Below are 19202 nucleotides of genomic sequence, written 5' to 3' on the forward strand. Positions count from 1 at the left end.
AAACATTTGAGGCGAGAAATAGGCATTACAGGTCTGTGAAATCTTGCAGATGCCATTAGGAGCACAGGAGGATACAGAGGCACGGGATCTTTTTTTCAGATTACCTGTCTCATCATAGTGACCGTTTTATAAAAATAAAAAAAATGTTAATCTTATTTGCTCCATTCTGCCTCATTCAGCTTTAAGGCGAGGGAAAGAAACCAAACCACCGGCTATACATAGTACAGTGGACAAATTATCAGGAGCGATGAGGTGATGAAAACAAGCTCACTTCCCATGAAAACCTCAGAGACGACTTCATTCCTCTGTGGTTGCTAAGAGCGATATCAGTGTCAAACTGTGACGATGATATTAGCACTAAATAATGCCCCAATAACACCGGACAAGGTCTGCTGGACAGAGATCCGGTCAAGAAGATGAACTCTCTTTTCTTTTGTTCTTTGGAAGGCAGCACGATGAGAGCAGTTATTAAATTTTTTTTGCTTGGATCAATAAGCTTCACTTGTCTAGACGCTGCCAGTTGCAGGATTGTATTCTAAAATCCCATCTATACACTCTGAGGTGCAGAAACTCTCTGAAAATCAAAGAAAAAATCCACAGTAGAGTGGACGGATGCATTTCCCTGCTCCTTCTTGTTGTTTGGAGTTTCAAGTGGGTTTTTTTTAATACCAGTGATGAAAGGTTAAAATTAGATGACCACTTGTGCAATCAAGTTTGATTTATGAAATATGTTCAGTCACATCAATGGTAAACATCAGGTTCAAAAAGCAAGGCCTTTTTTCCAGACCTACAATTTTGCAACAATCATACCAGTAGGAGACATCGTAGACACAGCAGGGAAACTATTTCCTCCAATAGCAGTATGGCCTCTACAGACCACAATGCACTGCAGCTACAAGACATGCTGCTTTTTGAGGGCTGCGGCTACATCTTTTCTTGACATGAAAAAGCCCACGTTTTAATGTTTTTTATTCTGTTCTCTATCATTCTCACCATGCACAGTAGGTTGTACATGCAGACGAATGCAACAAGTTCATTCATCTTTTCTTGAAAGGTTTAGGAAAATGAAGAAAAACATGAATTGATCTTTAAGCAGTCAAAATCAACTTACTTAAAAGTACATTGTGTAGGATTTTGTGGCATCTAGTGGTGTGGTTGCAGATTGCACCCTTTCAAAACTGCGGTAATGTGAGCCGCCGAGTGCAAAACCATGGTAAGTGGAAGTTCGCCTCGCTCAGAGGTCATCAGAGGACGACGGCTGGCGGTACCATGGCTCATGTTACTGCAGTTTCACAAGCGTGTGGCAGAACTACGGTGGCCTTCAGGTAACATAAAAACGTGAAAGGCTCTCTCTAGAAACATGGCGGAGCCACATGGTAGACTCCGTGAAGAGGACCCGCTCCCTATGTAGATATAAATGGCTCAAGTGACGCCAAAGCGGCGATGTGACGAGTTGGGATGAGATCGTATTGTCCATTTCTGCTAATAGATCCCTCGAAATGTTACACACTGTTCCTTTAAAAAATGCATTTCATTTCAAAATAAGCCCTGGAACACAAATCAATGACCTCTCACCATGAAAGCCAGTTAAAGAGTAGATTTTTCCTTTAGTTCAGCCTTCTTCAAATCAACAGCAGACATAGCTCTTCATTAAAAAAAAAGAAAAGCATCCCATGGGGAAAAGAATGATATTGGAGGAAGGTGCTTTGGTTTTGGGTCATAAACTTTTGGTTTTGTGGTATCCCTCCCTTCCCGGCCCCACCACCTCCCTTCAATTTCCCCAGTGCCTCTGGGATGGGGTCGAGAATGGCTCCTGCCCCAGCGTGGGCTTGAGTGACAGGAAGACAAGGCCACAGTGTTGTCATGGTGGTGCCGGCAATCCTCCCCCCCTCCCCCTCACCTCCGTCCCCACCCTTCTTCACCCCACTTTGCCCCCACCCCTTCCTCTCTGTCCCTCATCAGACAAGCTGGGTGTCAGCGCAGAGACGGCACTGTGATTTATTGGTCTCTACTCCTCTGGGACACCCCCCAACCCCCTAACACACACACAGATCCACGCACCCCCCTTCCTCCTCACACACCCTCCATTTCTCCCATCCCCCCCCCTCCCACACACCTCTATACATCCCCTCCCCTTCTGTCCTCTCCTGCTGCATGGCCCCTGGGGGAAAGAAGGGGTAATGACCCACATCAGCAGCAGCTACGCTCACATGCACACGCACAAACACACCCACCCACACACACACGCGCGCGCACACACACACACACACGCACACACACACACTTCCTCCTTGCAGGCAGATACAAATAAATACCCTCTGTGACACACATACGTACACGTATGCACACATAAAACAGACGCTGACACATTTACGCCCACGGCCATGTGTATGTGGGAACGCAGGAATTCAAGCTCAGTGTCGTATACGTTGTTGATCTAAAGTCTCCTCCACTGAAGAGATCAATACTGAACCATCTACTTCTGAGGTATTTGCTTAATAGTTCTTTCTTTTTTGTAAATAGGGCACTGTTTTCATCATAACCTCGGGAAGAGGGAATGTACACCTCTCCTCTTCACTGTGATTTTTTTCCCTTTCTAAAACAGAACAATGGGATGATTTGTGTCTCTCTGCAGTGAAGAGGAACAAGATCTCCTTTAGACTTTCCAAATATCTAAGAATGCATCAGCTTGCACAATTTGGCCATGAGATACAAAAATTGCACAGTCACAGAGGTAATGATGAAGCAAGAGGACTTTTTAGAAAATAGTTTCCTCGTGGTGTCTTGTTGCGAAAAAGATAACTTCATGTGTGAATTCTTAGACAAGGTCAACGCGACGGTTCACATTCTGCGAGTGAGAAAAAGAGCATCTATTCAGAGGTTGATTTTGAATTCAGGCAGTCGATCGGCACAGAAGGGAGAGTGAAGAGGTTAAATCTGAGCATTGACTTGCAAATGCTACTGACAGCACTCTGCGTACACTGTCACTCATCTCACACAGCCCCAGCGATGCTCACCCTGCAAAAAAATATGCAGTCCCTGCCACAGGTTTCCACTTTACATGAGTGCTGGCAAGCTGGAGAGAGCAGGTCAGGTGTTAATTTGTGTGTTAAAATAGGAAGGAGAATACATGAATTAATTCTGCACACAAGGGATGGAGGAGAGAGTGAATTGATCTGTTGGATGTTTGCAGAGTTTGCTTCAAAATGAGATAAGATAAGATAAGATAAGATAAGATTGGACAAGCATTCTTTACGGCTCATCATCCAAAGTCCTAAATAAACTCCAGTACATCCAGAACTCTGCTGTCCCACAACGTATCCAATTCAATGTCCTCCTGCCTCACAAAGCCAGACCCCCTCCTACTTCACCGACCTGCTCCACCATCACACTCCTTCCCGCTCCCTCTCCGCTCCTCTGATGCCAACTTCCTGTCTCCACCACTCAGAACCAAGCACCGGACCCGGGGCGACAGAGCATTCGCCATAGCTGCCCCCTCCCTCTGGAACTGCACCAACCTGTCCACGTTCAAATCATAAATCACAAATTCACCTTTTTAGAACTGCCTTTAAAGCAGCAGTGTGTAGAATTAAAGCAAATATGATTTAAAAAAAAGTTATTTTTTACAAAACGGTCACTATATCCTGACAGCAGTGCATGAGACAGGTAATCTGGAAAAAAAATCATGTGTCTCTATGTCCTCCGGTGCTCCTAATGAACTGTAAGATTTCACAGACCGATAATCACAGATTTAAGATAATGATATCTGCCTTCCAAGTTAGGGTTAACGAATGCAAATGCAAAATATCAATAAAGTTGCAAGTATAATTAAATCATAAATATCATAAATATCAATAAATTCTAAATATACACGATGCTAACTGGCATTAAAAACAAACAAACAATAACACATGGCTTTTCTTAATAAATAATGACACTAGAGATACTGCACTGGCCCTAAAACTAACTAATGTAGCACTAATTAGCCACATTTGTGAAGAGTGAGATGTTAAATAATGTATTAACTTCATTGTTGTTGGATAGAGGCAGAAACAGTTTACATAAAATGGGTCAATATAATGATATCTGCCTTCCAGACAAACTCCCACATCAAAACTCAAATGCTGTGTTGTTGCAGAGCCTCTTGTGTGTTTTTACTTGAACACAAACAGGCACCAAGCTAGAACACTGCATTATACTGCCACCTGCTGTTCAACAGGAGTACTGCAGCCAGATCAAACTGAATAAGGTGTGCTACAGTAAATCTTTGTCACTCAAGGGCACAATACTGTACTTTTATTAATAAATTATTTTATTAATTAATCTATTTTTTTAATTATTATTTTCTTATTTTTTACTATGACTATTTTATTTTATTTGTATATTTGTGTGTATTTATTTATTTATTTATATTTATTTTTGTACACTTGTTTTTTTTGAGTGCCCTCTGGGTATTGTCATGGTTGGGGGGTGGGTGGTATATCTATCAGTCCAAACAGGTTTGTGCAGTGGATTGTCAGAGTTGTATTATAAAAATTCAGAAATAAACTCTGTTTAAAAATAAATAAATACATTATTGTCAACACTGTATGCTAATACACCTACAATATCTCAAAGGGAACTATTGTATATTAATTTAATAACTTAAGTTGCTTAACAGATTCAGATGATTCAAATATAATACAAAATATAATCAACTAATAAATGATGATGCATTATTATAGAATAAAGCAGTATATAAAGACATTTAAATGTGCTCCAACCTTACTTTACAAGCTGCAATATGAAAGTGATGAACACATGAATGCATCAATCATTTTAATACTATCATATAATATAGATTTTTCTGCAGAATGAGTACTTTTTGGTACTTTAAGTAGCCTATATTTGAAGATAATATTTTGCATTTTTACTTAAGGAAAATGTAGGACTTTTAATAGAGCATTTCTACACTATAGGCTAGTATATACCAATACTAGCTTTATTTGTTCAATGGGGGAGAAGAAGTGCTGATCTGACTACAGACGTCGGTACAACCTGCTTTTCAGGAGGAAGTTCCAAAACCAACTTACCTGCTAGTTTACAAGGTGTTCTCTTCAAACAAGTCCGGGTACAAACATCAAACTAACACTGACAAACAGCAGATAAATTAAAGATTTACTATCTACTTTACCTCGTCTTTAGGAAGCAGTGAGGTGGAGGATAATAAATGCTACAAGACGCCATTTTCCGGGCTGTAATTATAGCTTTGTACCACACGGTGTCGCCGTTACACTGTAAATGCTGAGCTGTCAGGAAGTCAGTGAGTATTCAAGCAGAATGAATCATTATGTGTGAAGCTGGAGTATATATACTGTACATGTATGTTTAGTCAGCACACAGGTGCATTACATTATTTTCCATGGAGACTTATTCTCTCACACACACAAGCAATTAAATCCGGGAATATGATTTCCTCACAGCCGCTTTCACAAACGAGAAGCCTACTGAGGGCCATGTAGGGAGGATTTACTCAAATAATCATAATCCAACAATTATGGCTTACAAAAAAAATAATTAAATCTTGACTCGCACCTTCACTGGTACCCTTCCCCCCATATGGTGCCTGCGGACAGAGCTCTATATACCCTGATTTAAATTATTTATAGGCTACCACCCAGTCAGACCACAATATTTTCACACATTCACACAAATATTTATGTAATAAAAAATGGATTTTCTTAGATTTGTTTTTTAAAAAGTGCCTTGGGGGTTTGGTCAACTTGCTTTACAACATGGTCTCTCTTATAAACTTGCATGATTACCTGCTTTATCATCAGTGAGATTGTTAAAGTGGTTCAGATTGTCTTGTCAAAAATGTTTATGCTGTTTCTCAAAGTTAATTGCATATGACTTCATCAACAACAGACCTGTAACTTATAGAAAAACTATGTGATTATGCAGCACTATAATAATACTATTATAGTAGACTGTAAGGTTTGTGGTTCAAGTTAATACAAAGGTAGGTACTATCCCAGCAGGCTTTGATTGGGTGATTATTCAGGCCCAAAGACCATCAACTGAAAACAGTCTTCTTCTTCTTGGTTGTGTCTAGAAGGGAGCCCACAAATTACGAAATCTGAGCAAGCTGACCATAATGCTTTGTACTTAAAATGTTAGCCTGCAAAGTTTCTAGCAACTTCAGGCATCAAATAAATGTAGTGGAGTAAAAAGTAGTGCAAAGTAGCACAAAAATGAAAACTCCTCAAATTTGTACTGTATTGTACATGACAGTATAGTCATGTACAATATGTAATAGTGTATAGTGTGACAGTACATGAGTATATCAACTTAGTCACTTAAATGGTAGTTGGTGACATGTCTGGGTCCTGCAATCTGCAATATATATATACATATATTATATCCTGTTTTTTAACTTCCTAAATTCTGTAGGATCATGAGGTCAAGTAGAGGACTTTTGAAGCCATACGGTTTAACTCATGGCAGTCAAATAAAGCAAAACTTTCAATATTTTATGCTTCATGAAACGTTTTTCATAATGCAATCGGAAAACTCAGCCACAAGCTCTTGTTTGTCTTTCTTTGACCACTTTACCTTCTTATTATTACTTGCATTTTTAGGAATATGAACCATCTTCTCCTTCTTGGCCGGCAGCTTCCACACTAACATTTTCCCTGCTTCCATTCACTATTCCCTCTCGCTCTGCAGATTTCTGGCACAGGAAGGCATCTCGTATTTTCCAGGGGAGACCAGCTGGCTGTTGAGCAGACCCAAGCCTCCCACTTCCCCTTGTGGTCCTTCTCTCTCTCTGCTGCAGCTACATCGACAACAACAGCTTCAGATTCTGCTCCTGGTGCTATTGTGTTAATAGATATTGTAATTTTGAGTCCAACTATCATGTAGCAAAGAAACGCTGGAGGCCTAAAGCAATTTCCAGCACAGCTATGGGATTTATGATCAGCCGCAAAATATGTTATGACAAAGACGGACCACATTTGGAGTAACTATGCAAACAGGAGTGTTAAATAACAAGTTTAGAAGGATATACAGCACCCCCGTACCCAGCTGGGGGTGAGTGACTGTGTACTCAGTGGAGCTGATTTAGTAACTAGTCACACCGTTTAGTTTGGGTTCCACAAAAATGTAGTTAAAGTGTCACTTAGGAAAACATGTTGGTGTTTGTGAAATACCATCCCTAAACTGTGAAAATGCTGAGTTAGAGGGTTTGGATTGTGTGTGTTGAGCTCGCTGAAGGGTTAAATACACACACACACTAGACCTGTATCCCCATAAGATAATACATAACTCTCTGCAATCTAAATCTGGAAACTTAAACATAACATAACAGCATTATAAAAATGTCCTGGGTTAAATACGTAGCTGTGTCAGAGATGCATATCATCCCCGGGCGATGAGATGGGTGGTCTTTGCATGAGCCCAGCATGCATGAGTGCTTTACAGTATGTTGCTGTATATTATTAGTATGTCATTTTCCTATGTAAACATAACGACAGAAAGAAAACTCTGCCTTTTCCTGATTATGTGCATTAATAACCGCAGCCTGTATTCATCCACGTGGTTCTCAACATGACATCATTCCAGCCTGAAACAGGACCTCGGGCTGTTTCCCCAACAGAGGCCCTGTCACACAGCGACTTGCCCGAGGTTTGTTTACCTCTCCGTGTCGCTACTATTCCACAGCGGGACACGTTTTCCCCTTCACCATAAATCTATAAAGTCTCACAGGGTCGAGGGAGAACGACGTGAAGCCCCCGGCCGAGGCGAGAGGAATGGTGTGTGTAAATATATAAATATATAAATCCCTCATCAGGGTCACTTGTGGTGGTGGTGAGGATGGCTAGCAGCCAGATAAGCTGCTTCTGCTCTCTCTCTCTGGCTGCCTGAAAGAAATGTGCCATTATCCAGCGAGGCCCCTACAGCCGGGCCCCCGAGCACAGAGCTGCTGTCCAAGACAACATGCACAGGCCAAGAGCCTGGAGACTGGATGCTGGAGACGAGAGAGAAAGCTTCAGATACCTCCTCAGACTGTTTACGACCACCTCCACTATGGCCAAAAGCTGCTCCTGCCGTGCTACCTTCTCCTCACTGCTTCTTTATTTCCAGCAGGTCAACGTCTGCAAAACTCACCAGCTGTGTAGACATGATCTCTATAAAATGAAATGAAGAGTCTCCTCCAGCAGTTCAGACTGCAGCTGAATTCAGACTTCCTCTCTGAGATACAAAATTGCAAGAGACATGAATAATATGATGCCTGGCAAAATCAATGTGGCCTAATGGTTAAAAAAATCTTTGCATCTTTGTCCTGGCTCACTGTATTACGTGAGATGCTCCAGAACATTATAGCTAAAAGCCAAACTGCAATCTGATTTAGATAATACATCACATAAAGTCTGACATTCTCATTAGATTCGATTCTTTAAAAGAAAATCCTTGTCACTGGTCTTAATACATTCTTTCCTCACGTATTCCTCAATTTGTGTTGAGTCACCTATCCTGGTCAGAGCTCAGGTGTTAAAGGACCAGTGTGTAACATCTGGCGGCATCCAGCAGTGAGGTTGCAGTTTGTGGGTGCCAGTAGAAACTCTGGTAGAAAATGTACGATCATCGACGTGAAAACTATCTAGAGCTGTTGTAAGAGTAGCTTAGGTCATTTGGAGAATAGCAGAGTCAGTGCTTAGAGTGTGTGTGTACGTGGGACGTGAGTGATGAAGCCAGAGAGAGAGAGAGAGCGGTGGCAAATGTGTGTCAACAAAGTGATCTAGCGGAGCAGAAGACAGATTTAGTTTAGCTCAGAGAATATCAAGTGGATGTACAGTGAAAGATGCAGTTCGTGCAGAAATAAATGCTGCAGCTCTTCAAGACCAACAGAGGTTTCCCGTGTCTTGTTTCCCGGCGGCTGAGTGGAGTGACGGGGGTTAACTCCGGAGCGAGTAACATTATCGACTCCGGCCCAAGGAGGAAAAGCTAACACAGTGGTTTAGCCTATGGGCTACTGTAGAAACATGGCAGCCAGCTCCGTGAAGAGGACCCACTCCCTATGTAGATATAAATGGCTCATTCTAAGGTAACTAACTGATTCTTATTTTCAGGTGATTATACACTAAAGAAAACACACTTAACCACTAAATACCCCGTTAAATGTTACACACTGGTCCTTTAAGTAGATGAGCAGATCCAGGAAAATATCCTTCTCTGCAACAACTTCCTCCTCCTTTTTCCTGGGGATGCCCAAGTGGTCCCAATGCAGCAGCAGGGAGGAGTAATGACTCTGTCATGTCCAGGGTCCTCATATTAAAACCGAAACACCAGGGCCCACTAACGGAACCAGGACTAGTGTCTGCAGACTAGTGCTTGGTGGCCCGAGGAGCTGGCCAAAGCTCAACACTGGATGAATCCTTTTTGGTTCAACACATTCAAGGCAAATTAAGTATTTGACTGGAGACAGAACAGTACATCTAAAAACCAACAGTATGGAGCACACCTTTAGTGTGAACAAAACAAATATGACAATAATAATTATATGAAATCAGTGTGATGTTTGCTGAATATCTCTCTCAGAGATGTCCGTGGAAACTGCAGTGAGCTGCATATTGGAAGTGGAGATTTAGAGATTAGGATGGGACTAATCTCTTCTTCCACTTTCACTTTATCAGCAGCTGAGGCTGTACCGGATGACAACATTACCTGAACAAGCTACAGTTGACCCCTGATTAGTTTTTATCAGGATAAGACCAACATTTGCAAATACATTAAAAGATAGGTTATTATAACAAGATCATTTAAGATAAAACTCCTTAATAATAAGATCTCTATAAATTAATATCAGCCGGTGTTCAACAATGTCTGACCTTCGGTCCACTGGGTCCATGTTGGCGGATGGGATCACTACTGCAGCAGTCTGCACATGGCTCAATCTCTCAAAGATACACCCTCAGCTGACTCATCAGGTAGGCAGCTCACAATATACCCATAATTATAGTTGCCGTAAACCCCTCAATCACTGCTATGGAGAGATGTTCTGAAATTAATGACGGGTTTAGGGTCACTCTGGGCTGTTATCATTTATTATAGAAGCAAAAAAAATCAATTGAATAAATCCATGAATCAGTTACAGAGGCAAACAGCTGCATGTTAGTGGGCTGGGAACAATTAAAGTAAAAATAAACGCTCTCAGTGAGTAAATTATGAAGGGAAATAGGATGTTGTCTACTAATTAAATATAGGGGAGAACGGGGTTGGTCGTCACACTTTTCACTTTCATTTGAATCTCCCAAAAACTGTATCGTTAATAGATTTGATTTCAATGTGTAATGGAAGCATAAAGTGTCAGATAGGAATGAAGTGACCTTACGCTCCTTAAGCTTATTCTGTTCAAAAGATATGGACTGTCAAATATGTCTTGTGCACTTGTGGCAACCCCTTAGTTGGTTGTCACACACTAAGGGGTTCGTTGTCCCTATGTTGATTTAATGTGGAAAAAAAAAAAATGGAGGCAAACTTACAACAACCTAAGCAACACATTCTCATCCCAACTCGTCACATACTGCCGCTTTGTCACGCCCCTTTGCGTCACTTTAGGTTGGGGCAACAAAGCTTCTCAGTTAGTTTTAGGAAAAAACTACATGGTTGGGCTTTAAACGACTGCGTTTGTAAAGTGAAAATGAAACTTGTGAACACGAATGAACAGCTGATTGTGACATGACGCACAGGACACAAACAGCGATCTCCTGTTGGACCCATCCACCTCCCCTCCCGCCCACCCTAGGTGTGTCTTTTTGCTCTTTAAACTATGTCACCACACTGCCGGCACACTTTCATGGAGTGTTTACTATTGCCGTGTATGGGTTTACATTGTAGTTAATGGAACGCCCGGTGTGTCTCACACGGGTGCTAAAGGGTGCCTTGTGCGGCGGTATCACACGCAGAGGGGGGTGACAAAGCGTCAGTATTTGACGCCCTGGGAATGAGAACGGGCTGACCTAACACATCTCCTGCATCGAGAGAACATAAACTGGAAAATCGTTACTGTAAGTGCAATTTTTATCCTTGTTTAACGATACAAAGAACAATAATATTTAACTCATCCTAAGTTACTCACATGTGACCAACCAACCCCAAAAGAGAGAGTGTGAAGCATCCCCAACTGGGATTGTTTTGCTAGAAACTAAGCTAACAACCACATGTTGTAGCCTAGCTAAGACCAATCTACACTAGCTCTCCCTTCATACTTTTTAATGGCAATTTATTATAAACCCCTTGTGTAAAAGAAAGAAACACAGAAGAGCTGGATATTCACATTTTGACATGAAAAACACTGAAAGATCTCTTACCTGAGTGTCTCCTGAAATGACCCTGTAGGTGACCTCTGACCCTAATTCTAAAAGAAATCCAAAATCGTTTGACAGCGCCCTCTAGGGAGCGAGATCTAACGTGACAACCAACACTGGTCTCCCTTAAACAGTCTCCAGTATATGACAACACTGTAACTGTGGAAATATGAGCTGGGTATTTTGAAGGACGATGCTCCCTCACCATAAACATGCACACTTTTCATAAATAACTGTTGCTGTGATGGTTTCTTGTTGATACATTAATTCAAGCACAAATTGATGTGGACTATCTGGGACCAAATAGATTGTTAAAATATGTAAGGTCAGTAGAAGCTGCCTTATTGTAATGCAATCTGTGTGACGAACACATTGAACCTCATTAGGTTTTTCATAGCAGACATGATAAAACTCTGATCATGAAATAATTCCCTGGTTAGAGCAGACAATTCATCAGATTTGAGTCTTGTGGGCTTAATTATAAAAAAAGCATATTCATACTGTTATTTCAAATTACACAAGGCCGTGACACTGGCTGACGAATCTGCATTAATAATGTTGGTATGTGTGAGTGAGTGTGAATGTTACAGCAAAGGGGTTAATTAGCGTGCCTATTTGCAGAGGCGATACTTTTGGCTGTGGTGTATAGGAAGACTAGCTACTGTCTATAATAGGAAGAGAAAAACAACAGAGACTAGCTGCTCATTTCTGCAGGCATTTTAATTGCTAGAATACAGTGCCAAGCTAAAAATGTCTCCACTGGCCTCCAGCATGAGAAAGACAGAAGCTGCTCTCTGTAACACCTCTGAATCAATGCTGCAGAATAATGTTATTATTGTCAAAAATACACGGATATACTGTATATGAGACATACATAAGGTCATAAAACTCGATTTTCTTGTAACTTCTAATAACTTTTTAAAATGTAGTGTTGTAGGACACTGTGAGATGTGCACGGTATCCTATCCTTGGCAGAAATGGACAGCTGGTTAGACTACTATCAGGTCATTAAATGGGCGCTATCAGTGGTTATAAGCCTCATAGATGTGGATCAGTAGGGGCATGCTACACCCACTAGTAGGTTTTATCATTGATTCACATGGGCGATCTCCAAAAGAAGGAATAAAAGAAGACGACAGTGAATGGAGTAATTATGACACGAGCAAAAGCAGAAGTCAGGCGCTTGATAACGTGAAACTCCATATATACTGTTTTGTTTGTGTTCAAAACATAATGTTTCATTCAGTTTCATTAACAACAACAGTTGTAGCTCTTCTCATTGATTGCGCTTTGAAAGGTCAACAGCAACCGAGGTGAGAGTTGAAATAATTTGAACTTTGAGCGCAGTGCTCGGTGGCAATTTTGAGCGTTGCGCCACGCCAAGGATAGTGCTTCCGCCTAGTTGGGCGGCACTGCTCTCCCCATAGGAAAACAAAGGCACAGTCAGCGCAGAGTGATTTTTAACGACTGATAACGCACATTTAATGAGCTGATAACAGTCTAATCGGGTGCAGTGGAATATAATATTATCTTTGAATCTTTGTTTTTTTCGCTACCTTAGAATGAGCTGTTTATATCCACTGGCTCTAGATGGGGCCATTCCCGTTTTCGCGTTGGCCACCGTAGTTCTACACGCTTGGCACATGAGAAGTTTCAGTTGGGTGCAATTTGCAACCTCACTGCTAGATGCCACCAGATCCTACACACTGTACCTTTAAATTAGTGTAATCTGTACAAATTCTTCTGTCGCTCCCTCGATTCATCGCATAAAAACACAAGAAATGACCACTCAGACTGCTCAGCTCAGCCAGAGGCCCCTCGTGTAAAAGTTACGATTCCACCAACATTCCTCCTGCCCCTTTGATTTTTTTCAATCAATGAAAGTGTGTCCAGAGGGTCAGAAGCACCAGTACTTCCTGAGGCTGCAGTATCGACTGTGTCACTGTGGGTGTTTGTGACCGTGGAGCACTAATAGGTGACTTTCTCGGAGGCACAGTGCTGAAAACGGGATGTAAACAGTTCCAGCTCGATGGAAGCCACAAGATAATAAAGTTAAATTCGACACAGGCAGAAGAACAAGTCCATGGCTGTGCTTCCCATTTATCCACTTCTAATAATGTAAACCAGTTCAGCGCTCCTCCAAGTCTGTTTCAGTTTTACACCACCCTAACCCCCCTGATTCCCTTCACTTCTTATGTTGCCTCTATGTTCTCCATCGGTTCCTACAGGAATCTTAAGTGGACACTGACCTCAGTTTGAGTGTCGTTACCCAGGATTCATCTGGCTGTTACGCCCACTAATTTCCATCAATCGCATGATCCCACCTTTACTCCAATGTCATCTATGCCACATAAGGAATGCTCAATTGGGAACAAAAATTTAGAACATGCCAGAGATTACGAATATTCATTATTTCAGGAATCAGCTTCAGAGATTTCAAGGATCCCAGATTTTCTAGCTGCACCACTGTCCCATATTTATCCTTCTCTCCTGTTTCTGGTCCTGCAAAATTCTAGCTTGAAACCATATGGCCGCCGTCCCCTGCTGGGACACTGACCAAAGTGGGCTGAACAGTCGAGTATATAACATTCAGCGTCGTCTATACCGCACCGCAGCATCAAAAATACTGGCAGCCGAGTCATTTCTGTCACGCTTTACTGCTTCCAGGCCTGAGGTTTTCCCAAAGCCGCTCATCTAGAGAGCCACTTCTCACCAGGCTCCGAGTCATTCACAGAATTCCTTCCCTGTGGACCGAACCATTCATGATTTATGGTGGTTTCTAAGGAAAGATCGGTTTGCTGTGTTTGTGTCGACACTTGTCAACAGATCAGACATTATTTTTTGACATAAACCTATTTGCATGTTGGCTTAAAACAAGGTCCATAATTAGCCTTTCATGAAAGATCATATAAATAAGTGTGCTGAACAATAAGTCATGATAGAATATAGTTAGGGAATGTATCCAATCCAGGTAGAGTATCTTTATCATCTGCCTCATTAACCCCTCAGGCAGATAGATTATGTGTTAGATTATGTCTTTCAGATAAATAATAGTATAGTCTTACTATTTACAACCACAGGCAGATATATGCTGTTTAGCAAGCTTAGTAATGCCCCGGTTACCATAGAGATCATCTCTCATAATATAACAAAGTAAATGAACTATTAGGCCTTAAGGATAATATATTCAGTAAGGGTATATTATGCATCTCTGGAGATATTAATGAGAAAGCTATGAACTCACACATTGTAAATCACCGAGGAGGAGGAGGAGGAGCAGAAGAAGAAGGAGCAGAAGAAGAAGAAGAAGACGACTCATAGGGTAAATACTCATGTAAATAAAATACCTTAATGTTTTCCACTCCTAGTTGTTTGGACACCACAGTAAAAAATAGCGCCTCGTACGCACAACTTTCACAGCGTGCATGTGAGTAATATTGTTTCAAATGAGGGATGACAGTGGTTTTCAATACCGCTGCCAACCTAACTCCCACAAACGTCCCCATGGGTCCAGTGTTTATTTCGTTATAAATACATGAGTTTATTTTAGTGGAGCAGCGTCCATTCTCCAGCCAGGCAGCAGGAGAGCCCTGATTAACCCTTCATGAATCCTCAGCACTTGGTTTTGATTATTTAAAAATGTCTAATGCACAAGAAAGTCTTGTCATGAATCAGTCACTCGACAGAACGTCTCCAGAGGTAAAACTGTAAATCTTTAAGCATTGCACGAATGCTCAAACCATTATACATTATACATGTGAATCTGTCGCTAAACATGTGTTGGAACATTTAATTTACCTTCCCCACTTCTGTATTATTCAAATTTATTCAATATTGATCTCTATACAATATCACCTTCTCTAATTCAGAAGAGATAAACCTGCTGAGTGAAGGATTTTCATTTTATATGGTGCATCATGCTCTACAATGTAGAGCATGATGCACCATATAATTGCTCAATCAATCATTCCTTATAAAGCAACTTGATGGTTATGTAGAGTCTACATAACCATCAAGTTGCTTTATAAGGAATGATTGATTGAGCAAGGAAAAGAAATTCGCAAGTTTATGTTAAAAGGTCACTTCACCCCAAGTTACAGAAACACATGTGCTTGGTGGATCAACCAGAGTAAAGGCCTTTGTACACCAAGGCCGTATTTTTCGTCCGAAATTGACGCAAGTTTAAAAATAAATACGACCTCACGTTGTGTCAATCAAAGTTACACACCGACTCCGAAACTTTTGTCCAGCATTTAAGTTTTCGAAAAGCCAGAAGAGGGTTGTTTGACCACTCAGAGCCACCGTCCGTGCAAACGTCATCTTCCAAAATGACATCTGATAAACTGATTCACGTCTCCCAGCACAAAGCACTTTATGATTAAGAAATAAAAGAGTTCAGACATGCAGAATTTAAAGGAAGATTGTGGCAGGTGATTGCAGAACAGCTTGTAATCAGGGATGATCACAAAACAAAGGATGTACGAAAGATAAGACAGTAGTGATTGTGTTCTAGGCAGATAAACGATAGCTTCTTGCTAATGTCATTCATTCATTAGCTCCGTTTGGGACTAATGAAAAGAAATTCGCAAGTTTATGTTAAAAGGTCACTTCACCCCAAGTTACAGAAACACATGTGCTTGGTGGATCAACCAGAGTAAAGGCCTTTGTACACCAAGGCCGTATTTTTCGCATCGCAGCCATATAATTCATGCAGTTTTGTCTCGTACTGCGAATTTTCGCAACGAATAGAAAAACAAAAACAAAAATCATTGGACTCAGCTTGTAAGGGTTTCTATGAGTAATGTTTTTTTATCGGATGACAGATTAAAAAAATACATACGAAAAATATGCAATGTGCAAAAGCCTTAACGCAGACACCGTTTCTGACTGTGGAATTTTCTAAATCTATTTCATGAAACTTTCAGCACCACAAAACTACATTTCTTGTACCTTCATTGAACTGGGGTGGATGCAGTAATTTTAAAGATGGATATCTCAACTGGGCTGATAAAACCAAAACTTTTTGCATGGCAAATTAGCACTGGAGGTCAGTGAGAAAATGTGTTTTTTTTTCTGTATTTTGGGCAAACCAATCTGTTATCAGGTTTCGGAGAGCAGATACGTCACCCTGGTGGATTCACTATAAAATAAACTATCTTTAGATAACAAACACTAAATTTAACTAATGGTGCCTTCCACGCCTTGTTACAACTCCATTTTCAAAGTGTGTTGACCTTCTGACTTGTGGGCTGAAAATTGCGTCATTCCAATGAAAAATTGCTTGCAATCAAGATTACAGTGACCTCGCCAAAAACATCTTGATGCTGCAACAACAACGTAGTTTATCATATTTAATTTCTTAAAAAGGGGGAAAAGTTCCTTTCTGCGGGACACGTGTTTACCATCACCATCTATCAAGTACATGAAATAAATCATGCTTCAAATCCTTGTATCAACAATGTAGAAAGCTTGGTAATTCCATCGTAACATCTGTGACATTAAATGTTTAAATTAAAACAAAACAATATAACTGAATGATTATATCTTTATTTAAAATTCTCTGGTTTAGAGCCTATAGATATAATCTATATACAAAAAAAAGCAAACAACGTGAATCATACCTACAAGTGGACATATAAACAGGCCAACCAGTGCCTACTTTAAGGCACTAATCCAATAAAGCATAATAACACATGGAGCATGACCAGCTGAGAACCTCGGTTTCCATGAAGCTGGAGGGGCATCAAACACACCATGACGTTTCTAGAACCTCATCCTCATTTGGGCTATTAGTCTGGCTGCAGATGATTTAGATGTAGGGGAGCAGGGGAGGGTGGTGGTGGGGGGAGGGGGGAGGGGGGAGGGGGGGGGGGCTCGCACGGCACTTCACCGCAACCAGCTCCAGCTGTTTCTTGTTGTAAATCTGTGTTTTAAATGTGTAGGAGTCCCCAGGGGCCGAGGTTCACCATGGGATACCCCACACCCCAATACCCGCCTCTCTCTAGTCCCAGCTCAGCTACGGGGCCTCACAATCACTACCAGGTGAGATTCCCTCCGTCTTCCTGCCTCCCCTCTATCAGGTTTGTGGTCTGTCTGATCTGTTGTCAGTCCTCCAGGGCTCTGCATGCCGTACAAGAACTGTACAGGAGACCTTATTCACAAATTAACCTCATCTATCAACACAGGAAGGGGAAAAGGAACAGAGACGGATCTTTGAAGTGGGATCGGAGCGGTGTTACTAGCTTCAAAAACACAGTTGGGTATGTAACCCTTTATCATTACAACAGCCCTTTAAAAGCCCTGCCAAGGCATCTGGCTTATGTTTGGACCTGGAATTGGATCCGTTTGTGTGGCAACTCCTCCAAGCCACCAGTCTGAGAAGGCATGGGCCAAAGCACACTGTACAGGTGAAATTAAAAACGCACCTACATGAGAAATAAAAACATACAAGCATATATATATACACACACATCCTTCACGCAACATGAAACATGTCTCATAGCGTTAGTATATACAGTATTTGTGGCTCATAGTGGCAAGCAGGGGTGATTGCACAAAAACCTTAAACAGCGCTGGCATTTCCAACCCTTGTAAGAGTAAATAAAAAACTTCTCGTATTTAAAATAAATTAAAACACCATTTTCAAAAAATGGTTGTCTCATCCTTCTTTGATTATTCGTATTTGAGAAATAAAAAAAACACACAAAACAGAAAGAAGAAGGCCAAATTGCTTAATATTTGATTGGCAATATAGTAGTGGTATGACACAAAGAAATTAAAGCTATCTGCATCAATGGTTTCTACCTCTGCAGTCCATATCACACAGGGGAAACATAAAATCATTCACAAACTCCACAATTAAATTTATACATTTTTAGAAAAGCATCACCACTGCTGAGGATGAATCAGACCCAGTCTGGACATAAAATACGCCCTTAAAAGGGGAACTACGCCCATTTTCAAAATTCATACATGTTATTTCTGTGGTAGACACACAGTCCAAAAAACATTAGTTAATATGGATCACTCTCCCAAATCCAAAAACTACAGCGCTAAAACTAAAACTTGTGATGTCACAGAGTATAAAGTCTGGAGCTGCTCCATAGACAATGAATGGGAGACTGATTTGAGTGTTTGAGTGTCTTTTTTATACCCAAATGAGATTTATTCTATTGTAGTGTTCTCAGTAGTGAAACAGAAAATGTACCCATATACTCAGAACATTCCTCTTGGGTGCTTCTTTGCCAATTCAATGTCTATGGAGCAGCCCCACACTTTAGACACTATGACATCACAAAGTTTTAGCACTCTAGTTTTTGGATTTGGGAGAGAGTTGTTCATGTTTACTAATATTTTTTGGACTGTCTCAGACCATAGGAATAACATGTATGAATTTTGAAAATGGGCGTAGTTCCCCTTTAAGACTCAGTTTATGTCCTTCCCTTAATTCAGATTCAGACTAATTGGCACTGACGAGATGATGCAACAAGTCAGACACTTGTCCGACACACTTGGGCAGTGATGCAACATGACGCTGAGAATAATTACTGGGAGTAGAAATCCAGTAGAGTCGATCAGTCATCGGGCACGACAAGCCTGTAAAGTCACTTTTAAAAACATTATATTGTTTGTTAGAGTAGACCTGCTTGTGCGGCAGTTAGGAGAGCTGGCAGAGATCATTTCAGATCATAGGATAAGCTCTGACTCGTGCTTCTCGACATACATCTCCTTTAAAAGCAGCTTTGGAGTGGCCTGCAGGGGACATTTTTAGTTTGTGAGCCTTTTTGCAAACATGATAAACTGTATGGAGAAAATTAACTGTGAACTGGTTGCCACTTCAAATATTTTGTTATG

At 41.0% G+C, this 19202-nt stretch overlaps 1 protein-coding gene across 1 annotated transcript in view; it reads right to left on the bottom strand.

Moving 5' to 3' along the window:
• The window catches only part of tle2a (TLE family member 2, transcriptional corepressor a), a 61309-nt gene extending 56097 nt beyond the window's left edge, over positions 1-5212 (bottom strand). Inside the window, exon 1 of the mRNA XM_074635467.1 lies at positions 5073-5212. The gene's annotated coding sequence lies outside the window, so the exon portion shown is untranslated. The remainder of the gene's footprint in view (positions 1-5072) is intronic.
• Between the last annotated feature and the right edge of the window lie 13990 nt (positions 5213-19202).

This window comes from Sebastes fasciatus, chromosome 5, assembly GCF_043250625.1.
Source record: "Sebastes fasciatus isolate fSebFas1 chromosome 5, fSebFas1.pri, whole genome shotgun sequence".
Classification (NCBI taxonomy): Eukaryota; Metazoa; Chordata; class Actinopteri; order Perciformes; family Sebastidae; genus Sebastes; species Sebastes fasciatus.